Here is a 10470-nt window from a genome sequence, read left to right as displayed (position 1 = left end):
AAAAATTACGATTACGTTGTTTTTTCAATACCAGTATTGGATTTTTCAATTATTTAACATGATGATGTTATTGTTATATATATTTATGTGGCTTAAGTCATGAATCTTTATCAGTTGTTAGCAACAATTATCTTCACTATAATTAGGATTTGTTAATTTAATTTAGTTGTTATCAAATAATACCACCATGATCACTTTAAAATATATAAATATAGATTGTTAAATAGAGTTTGTATAACAACTCGAAAAAAAAAGAAATTTTACGCTATATTCTTCTGTAAATATTTACATTATAGTTCCTGAAGAACTATATCATTACCATTATTCATGATCAAGTTGATCTTTAAAGTGATATGTCTATCATGCAAGCTACTAAAGTAGCCATATTAGTGAATAATTGAGATATTCCCTGAAGTGAATATTTCAACAAACATGACAAAAGTTGTGATCATTTAGATCAACGCATGGTTAAATGTCCCTGAAGGACATCCAATGACATATATGGTATTGTTTCATGAAATGAAACTTTTGTGGTGGCTTTCTAGAAGAAGCCTATGAAATTTCAAAGCAATATCTCAAAAAGGGATCATTGACAATCTTGAAAAGATCCATAGATCAGTAATCTTATATTTTTTCAAGAAACAACCCTAGATGCGGTTGCAATCCTATAAATGGTATTAGCCATGATAATGACTCCTTATATCAGAGTCTTCCTGACACAATGTGGTGGTCAGTCGACATGTCCTATTGGCACGGTGATGAAGCAAATTGCAGTGCAATTGCTAATAGCTTGCTGAGGGGGAGCATAATAATATATTTGTGACTCACACTTAGGGGGAGAATGTTGAGAATTAAAGCGTGAGTTACAGTCTCACATTGGTGCATGATCTCATGCTTTCTACTCCCCTTATCACCCCTTAAATTGATATCAAGGTATACAAATATAAAGAGCATATATAAACATTGTTGCTAGATATTGCTTGGATCGATAGTAATCCAGACATGTAAAGATGTCAAACCTATTGGGTTTTTCCATGCGATGGATATGAGTTAAAGGAAATTATGAGATGCAATACTCATCTTGTGACACAGCTGTCATGTACACAAATTCCTTATTAATTTGAAAGTCTTGAAGGACTTTATTTACATCTAATTGATGTAACGATAAACTATGAGTTGAAAATATCAAAATCCTTAAAGGATTTAAAACGTCAGAAAATTTTACTTCAAACATCAAAGTATTATTTTGAATGAGAAAGTTCTATATATGTAACAAATTGAATGTGATTGACGTGACCGGTTAGACCATCCCGAGTCTTATGAAGCGAAAGTATATGAATTCATATGAGTACCCATCGAAGAGCCTGAAGATTCTTCAATATAATGAATTCTTATATATTGTTCTCATGACCAATTAATAATTGGTGAAATATATGAGTTTGAATCTCTCATACTCTTGAGTATATTAGATGCGATACATGTGCACGTATTCACTCTTTCTATGGGTCATTTAAGTATTTCATAAATTTATCGATGCATCGACTAAATAACCAAATATATGTCATCAACTCTCAATATTGATAGAGTGAAAATTTCAACCTTGATCAAGTTGGTAAATGATATTATTTTGAATATCTAGTTGCACATGTTCGTATTCAAATGATCTAGCTGATTTGTTTAATTAAACACCTCATATTCATAGCTAGACAATTACATATGAGAACAAATATCCTTATTTATGGACATATGATTTTGCAATTAGCAGCATTGACATGCATGCATCAAGCCAACAATTCATTAGAATTCTCCCCATTGTAATTGGTTCATGGTCAGGAACCTAATATCTCTCATCTAAGGATTTTCAATGTGCGTTATATATTTTCAATTGCTCCACCACAACGCACTAAGGTGAGACCACAAGGAAAGATGAGATTATGTAATCAATTTGAGCCATTATCGATAGATATTTCATATCTTACTTGTTGTTTTCTCAGCATTAGGGGGAGAGGAAATTAAGCAGCTCTGAAAATTAGTAAAGAATGCATATGTATACTCGCACTATGAACCAGAAGTTCAAAAGATGCATTCTCTGACCTAAAAGGTATTATTAAATTCCTTATATGCTGCAAATACCCTTCTCTAACTTAATATCCCAGTTGGAAAATTTGTCATTATTATTAGACTAAGGCATGCCTAAAACATGGTTCAAAAAGATATATCCTAGAGAAGGAAGATGGTCTTATTAAGGAGGCAAACTATCTTGAAAAGTGTGGAGACTACAAAAATGTTTATTCCTCCTGAAGAGGTTCAGGTACCTGTAGTTATTTATTTAAGAGATCTCATATGATTATGTCTCTACAAGTTAAAACAAGGAACCAAGAACATGAAGAATTGTCGACATGATGAAGTAGCGCTCAATATTAGAAATATGTGCGAGAATCTTAAACAAAAAAATGAATGGGTATGATTGGCCATAAATAGAAAGAAGCATTTCATTTGTTGAATTTAAGGGTCTTTGGACCTCATGTCTATACCCTAAAGGTATAAAGACGACAAGGCTTAAAGAGTCTTTGTAGTAAAATGAAATAATGTTGTCATATTTAAGACACATGTGACAATCGTGGTGGATACTTGAAGTTACAACTTATTTGTATGGTTCACTTGAGATTGATATCTATATAAAACTCCTTGAAGATTGTAAGATGCCTAAAACACACAATTCATGTTCACAACAATGAACAAATTACTGGATTGAAGCAATCTAGATGAATATTTGCTTAAGGACGGTCACAAAATGTCCCAACCAACTCATGCATATTTATGATGAGATGTGAGATTGCTTATGTCATAATTAATGTTAATGACAATGATTTATTGAGACTCTAGAAGAGCTAACAAAGATGTAGATTTTCTTAAGAAAGAATCTGAGATAAAATGGTTGAGAATGAAAATTTTGTCTAGCCTTATCAATTGAGTATTTAAAGGCTGAGGTATTTATGTACCAAGGGACTTATATTGCAAAGGTATTGTTGACCCGAGGATATAAGGGTATTTTTGTGGGTCTTTTATTTTAATTTTAATTTATTTTCTAAGTTTTAATTAGTTTTTATGATATTTTTAAGTAATTTTCGGATTTTTAATTATTTTAGGATTTTAGGAGTTTTATTTTGATTTGTTAGATTTTAGTAGTTTTCATCTTATCATTAATTAGTACTTTTTAAATTATAGATTTAGTTAGGATTTAGGTTGTTTATTTTTAGATTGTTATCTTTCTAGTATTTTATTTTGATATTTTTATTATATTTTATTTAGGATTTTCAGAATAAAAAGAAAAGAGAAAATCAGGAAATGAGAGCCGTTCCGGCGCTGAGGGTCTACGGAAATAACCATGCACCCGCAGGAGATCACATGGCTGTTGTTTTCCTCCATGCCACGTGGCTCAACCACGCAAGAGGTCCACCATAAGGTTGTGAAGCGCGAAACGCTAGATTACTCACTTTAAAGATTGGACTAATGGTAGCACGACACGTGGCTGTGGATGGGACGGAATTTGGCTTTTTCAAAGCCCGTGCACGTGATGTTACGGAAAAGCAGATGATGGAATCTGGAAAAACTTAATATATATATATTTTGGTAGAAGTACTAGAATTTTCTACCCGTGCGTACGGCGAATTTACTATTCTATATGAACAAATCAATACTTTAGTTTTAAAAAATTTGAGATGCTATGAATGAAAATACAATCATCATAAGAATATAGATAATTCAAAAACATAAATTGAGACACTCAACTATAGTAATTTGAACTCATACAAACTATTTAACTGGCCAAAATTTTAAGTGAAAGGGAACTGAATTTATATTAAATCAAATCTTTGAATTAGATATAAAATAAAATTATTTACATGTAAAATGTTGATCTCCGTAAAAGCTACTTACCCTGTAGTTTATAAAGAAAATAGGGTGAGTAGAATTTAATTTTATGTAGTACTCTTTTAACATGATATTATACTATAAAATACATAAATTTTATCAAAATTTTATAAAGACATGTAAATATTTTCATGCTTATTCCTCCTCGTGGAGCTGGAAACCTTGTTATTTATACATGAACAAAAATTGAATATATATGTATTAATGATTCATAAATTCATCATCAAATTTTTGGACATTATAAATATTTATATATATATATATATATATATAATTCTACAATTATTTTAAAAAATAAGAAAAAATAATAATACATACACCCTTTGTTCCAAAATGGTTGTTGTTTTAAGATTTCAAGATTATTCATCACATCTTCCATATATACCCTCATTTATTATTGTATCTCCCCCCTACCACCTCCAATCCTCACCAATCAATTAATCATTAACTATCACACTCTCCCTTCGACAAAACTCAACTTTAAACTGTGTATATTTCCTCAAACAATAACCATTATGGAATAAAATGAGTAATAAATTAATTCTTATATTAGTTTTTACATAAAAAATACATGTAAACTATAACTCCTCGTGAGTATTTTTTTTTTACCTTGTAACTTGAATAAAAATGAAAGTAGATTGTTTTAGAAAAAAATGAAAACAGATTATAGAGTATACATTGATTTATGAATTTATATTTCATTTAACCAAAAGTTAAGCATAATTTATTGTTAATGGATAGCAGCCCAACACTGGGATTCTAAAAAAGACAACTAATTGCCTCAAGGAATTGAAAGTTAACTTTTTATTTTCTAAACAGCCCCACATTTAACTGATAACAAAGTAGAAAAATGTCCTAAACTCATAATTCAAGCTCCTATTCTGCACAATTTAAATTTCATATTTTCAAAACCTGATCCAATCACACTACAAAGCCTTAGTGTCTCTCCACAGGCATTTCAGCAAGCCTAACCCCCATAAATTTTGATCCTTTGATTGTCTAGTTCTGTATTGTACATGTACTAAAAAAATATATTGATTAACGTCCCAAGGATAGAACTTGACCAAAGTCTCTTCATGGTTTGTTCCCTTGGTTACCTCCCAGGCTAAAGTCTCTTCATCTAAGATGACATCCTTCGTAGACTATATTAAAAATTTATAGTCAACTACTCCATCAATAAGGGTATGCACGGATTGAAGATTGGTCAGGTTACCAAACCCTGTAGGGACCTCACCTTCAAACTTATGCAGCTCTTCAGAGGCCGTTGGGAAATCTGCCCTTGAAGTGGCTCTAGCTCACAACAAAGCTCTTCAGATTGTTGCCTAAAATATAAATAATGGAAGTTAAAAAAATTTATTGAAGAAGCACTCATATACTAATTGAAATCAAACCATAAGTTTAAACAGAGTTCTGGAAAAGAATAAAGAAAGGGTTGAATTTTGATCAATAGAAACTGTACTGAGATATCTACATCTTTATCAAAGGGTCATGCATAAAACAAAAACTATCAAGTAATGGCATTGCAGGTGAACAAATTAATTGAACCATTCAGGTTGAGTTGAGACCCACAAAAGCATAAAACTATAAGTAATAACATGAACATAACCATTGATGATAAATAGTAGCCACCGAATGACTCTACATCAAAGATTCCAATCCAAGCTTAGTGGAATCATAACCTGCGACAATGGAAATCAGAGCTATTATTTTTCTGGACTTAAGTGCCTGGAAACAACATAAAATGAGATTTACAAAAGACTATAAAATTAAGACAGTAAGCAAACCTACTATATAATGGCCTTCAATTTATATACAAATGCAAAAATTCTTATAAACTCTTCAATTTGGAGGAGATATTAATGGTTGTCCAGGTCAGCACGTATCATCTACCTTTTCAAATCAGATTATACATCTCCTGTTTTAATGGTGGCCAAAAGCAACCCATTCTAAAAAAAAGACATTATAGCAAAATTTGAGCAACAAAAACAAAGTAAATAGTATTCAAAATAAGTTGCACAGTTTAAAGAAGACACATAACAGTCAAAATCAAGTACATCTACCAGTTATGAATCACTCGAAGAGTATGAATTGAGGAAATTTTCAATTTTTATTACCTATAACAATTGTTGACTTGTTGCTGATGTCCTTGTGTCCTGCTTCCTAGAAATGATAAAACAATTACTTAAATGAATCAGAATAAAATGGGGAAAGGACCTCTTGTTTCTCCATCCTTAAAAACACCAAGAAAGAACCGATTATTCTAAAAAATACCTAAATGTCTGATATGAAATTTAAATAACCGTAGCATAAAGTCATTATAGCTTGGTAGCAAAAGATTTATGCTTATACCTGAAATTTAAAGCTTCTGCACTCTTAGAAACAGAACAGAAGCTCCAAAAATCAATAAGCTGGAAAATAACAAATACTTTTCACAATTAAAAAAAAAACAAATACTTTTCACAATCTCAGAGCAGAATGAATATTGGAAATGAAATCTAAACAACAAATTCAAGACAGATTGACAATACAAACTAACAAAAAGGAATAGAATAGAATCAATATAAAAAGCATCTGCAACACAATTAACCTTGGACATGACAGTCCTTCTCTGCCCTCTAGGATAGAACCTGTAGAGGCTCTCCAATATGAAGGTTCTGTAGAAAAGGAAAATGGACCATTTTCAGTTCTAGGCTAAAGAAAAAATCAACAATAACAGAATTTGAATCAGCAATGGAGAAGATACCTGATAGATCAACGCCTTGGAGGGTGAAGGGCATTCGAAGTCTCTTTGGAAGAATCAATGGTTAAGACGCCATCAACATTCACAGCCATGGAAAACGACGGGAAGAAAAAAGAGAAAAAGGGAAACAAACCAAGGGCTGATTGAGTCTTGAACAACAAAGAAGATCATTATATAGAGAGAAAATGGAGTTGTGTGTCCAAAATCCGAGTTAGGGTTTAGACACAAACCTAGAAAACGAAAACAATAAACAGGGAGGGTAGTGCGAATGCACACCGGTAATTGGGGGATAAAAAAACGTGGGGCGGCGAGGTTGGGAAAATAGATTGGATAGAAGTAGCGGCGGTGGGGAACATCTCGAGAAGGGGAGTGGGATCGACATATTAGGGAAAAATTGAATTGGGAAAAGAGATGATGGGAATAGAGCTGCGTCTAATGCCTGAAGGGAGTTTTAGCGTTGGAGAGGGAGAGACGTGCAGAATGGGGGAGTTCTCCAACAATTTAAAACGTGAAAAAATAAAGAATACAGAAAAGATTGGAAAGAAGAGTAAATCAATTCTTTTTTATTTGATTTTTTTTAAATTTTAAAAGTATTTGTTTATCTGAAAATCAATAACTAAATTTTAAAAAGTATTAAGTGTATGATATTTGGAAAGATTGATGAAAATTTATTAATTAAACCCATAATTTCTAAAAGTAAAACAGGATCCAAATATATTTGTATAGAAAAGTTTGATATATATAATATGATTTTGTTTATTATCATAAATTCATTATAATTATAATTAAAGTACAGATAAAAATTTGTTGATAAAAAAAAGCCATGTAAGGCTTCATCGTGAATGGGGAGTAATTTTATGTTTTTTTTGAAACAAACAAAATAGTAGGAGAGAGAATGAGTTTTTAATAATGAAGGAAGATAGTGGGAGAGAGAATGGTGAGTGGAGCTTGATAAAAAAAACTGAAAAAAGAAGGAAATGCCACGTGTACTGGAAAAAGGAGAGAAGAGCTTGTAGAATGCCATGTGGAATTCCACTAAGTCTAAGATTGCATGAGAGAGCAGAATGCTTGTGGTTGCGACACATCAGCATTTAGGTCTTTGAACCTTTGTTCTTTTAATAGTATTATTGATTAGGGGGAGCTTTTGGGTGATTGGAATTGAGCACAGACTTCTTATGGTTTTGAGAGCTTTTGCAAGGTTCCTCCTGGAGATTTTAGGTGCTATTTTCTTTCTCTTTAATTCTTGATTATGGCCATGCTTGGCTAAACTTCTTTTAGTACTTGGGTTGTGAATCCCTTTTGAATTATGTTTTGATTTGAATCTTTATTTATATGAATTCTTTTTTCCAATCTTCGTAATTGAATCAATTTATATTGTTTATTCTTGAGTGCACGCAAGGAATTTGCTAATTTCTATGAGAACGGAAGTTGATTATGAATTAGGGAAATAAGGATTCGATTCGATTAGGCGTTCCCTACTGCTTGATTCAAGAGTAGAACCTAGTTGCGTTGGCTAGTTTAATTAGGACTTAATCTTCAATTCTCTGGTCTAGGTTCTCGTAAAACAGACTTAGTATTTGAATTGGAAGTCTAGGGCGTGTGAGTTATCAACATCCTAGAATAAAGGTTAGATCGCCGAAGAGAGGATTATTGAGTTTATATAAATATTGTTAAAATTGAATCATAGGACAAATAGGTGAAACATACCCGAGTGCTATTTTCCCCAACTGAATTCTCAAATCTGTTTAATTTTCTGTGTTACTCATTGCGTTCAACATCACTACATCTAAATCTGAAATTGGTTTTTATTTTTGTAAGTCTAAATAAGAGAATTAATAGAAACTATTATTGAATCACAATTCTCGAGGGATCGATAATTTATTACTACGGGCAACTTTGTACACTTGCAAAGGAGCTATCAGGTATTAAAAGGAATCTATATGGACAAATCATGTCCATTGTGTACTCTATTGATTGTAAGGTCATTAAATGTAAATAAAGATCCTTTTAGACCTTGAGAAAAGAATGAAGAATTACTTGGTCCTGAAGTACCATATCTTAGTGCTATCAGAGCATTAATGTATATTGCTAGTCATACTCGACTTGATATATCATTTGCTATCAACTTATTAGCAAGATATAGTTCTTCACCTACACGAAGACATTGGAATGGAATAAAACAAGTCTTTCGTTATCTTAAAGGCACAATGGATATGAGTTTATTTTTCCCCTATATATCCAAGCTTGATCTAATTGGTTATGCAGATGCTGGATATTTGTCTAAATATCTCAAATAGGTTACTTGTTTACATGTGGAGGAACAACCATTTCATGGAGATCTGTGAAACAAACTATGATAGCCACCTCAGCTAACCATGCAGGAATATTAGCATCACATGAGGCAAGACGAGAATAAGTTTGGCTGAGATTCGTGATTCAATGCGTACTTGATATTGGTGATTTGTCCTCTGGAAAGACGCCGCCAACAATTATATATGAAGATAATACTACATGCACTGCTCAATCAAAAGAAGGATACATCAAGGGAGATGGACAAAGCAAATATCACCGAAGCTTTTCTTCACTCATGATCTACAAAAGAATGGTGACATAGACATGCAACAAATTCGTTCAAGTGATAATTTGACAGACTTATTTACGAAGACTCTTCCAACTACAACATTTGAAAAGCTTGTCCGGAATATGGGAGTTCGTCGGCTCAAAGATCTCAATTAAAATGCATTGCACTCTTTTTTCCTTAACCGTGTTTTTTCCCATTGGGTTTTTCATGGTAGGGTTTTTAATGAGACAATGTACAAAGACGAACTATAGAATGATGTACTCTTTTTCCTTCACTAGGTTTTTATCCCACACTGGGTTTTTCCTAGTAAGGTTTTAATGAGGCACATTCTTAAGGGATGATCATCCAAGGGGGAGTGTTACGAAAAATATGGATGCCCATCAGGGTTAAGAGTCCATGGGCCAGACCCACATGTATACTTGTTCAACACTCCAAACCTAATAATATAAATACAAGGGAGTCTGCACCTAGCAGAGCATCTCCATCACACTATTTTTCTATCTCTTATTCCTCTCTTCTCCTACCTTATTCACTTGCTTACTCTTTATTCACAACAGTTTTTTATTTGTCTTAGAGATTTATGAAGTTTTAATTTGCACGATTTTCTTTCAAAATCTGTTTTGTTTTTGTCAATCTTTCAAAAAAACTGTATGGTGGCCGAAGCAAAAATGTTTTGGCCGTGGACCTTTAGTGCACTGGGCCTTGCACTTTAAATATTACAAAACCAATCGCGGGGAAATTTCATTCTACCATACACAATTATTACAAAGAAATGTTTGTTATGAAATGAAGACGTACAAGTGAGAGGATGAGAGAGCAGAAGGAGAAATAAGAGTCAGGCAAGTGCCTTCCTAAAAAAAAAAAGTCAGATAAGTAATATTGTGAAATTGGGGTCTGTTGCTTGGTTCAACCACCATTTTATATATAGCATTGGGTCATGACAAATACACATAGGCCAAGTTCATAGACTTTCTAGCATAGCCCAAACACCTAACTTTGATGGTCATCCAACTATCCATAAACACACCTTGGATGACCATCCCGTAAGAATGTGCTTCATTAAAACCTTACTAGAAAAAACCCGATGGATAAAAACTTAGTGAAGAAAAAAGAGTACAAAATAGGTTTAATTGCACTTTTGGTCCCTCACTTTATTCAATCGTGCGATTTTGGTCCTTAACAAAAATTATTAGCACTTTTCGTCCTCCACGTTAAC

The sequence above is a fragment of the Lotus japonicus genome, chromosome 4, assembly GCF_012489685.1.
Source record: "Lotus japonicus ecotype B-129 chromosome 4, LjGifu_v1.2".
Lineage (NCBI taxonomy): Eukaryota > Viridiplantae > Streptophyta > Magnoliopsida > Fabales > Fabaceae > Lotus > Lotus japonicus.
The sequence above is the reverse complement of the archived record's forward strand: the minus strand, read 5'-3'. Positions refer to the sequence as shown.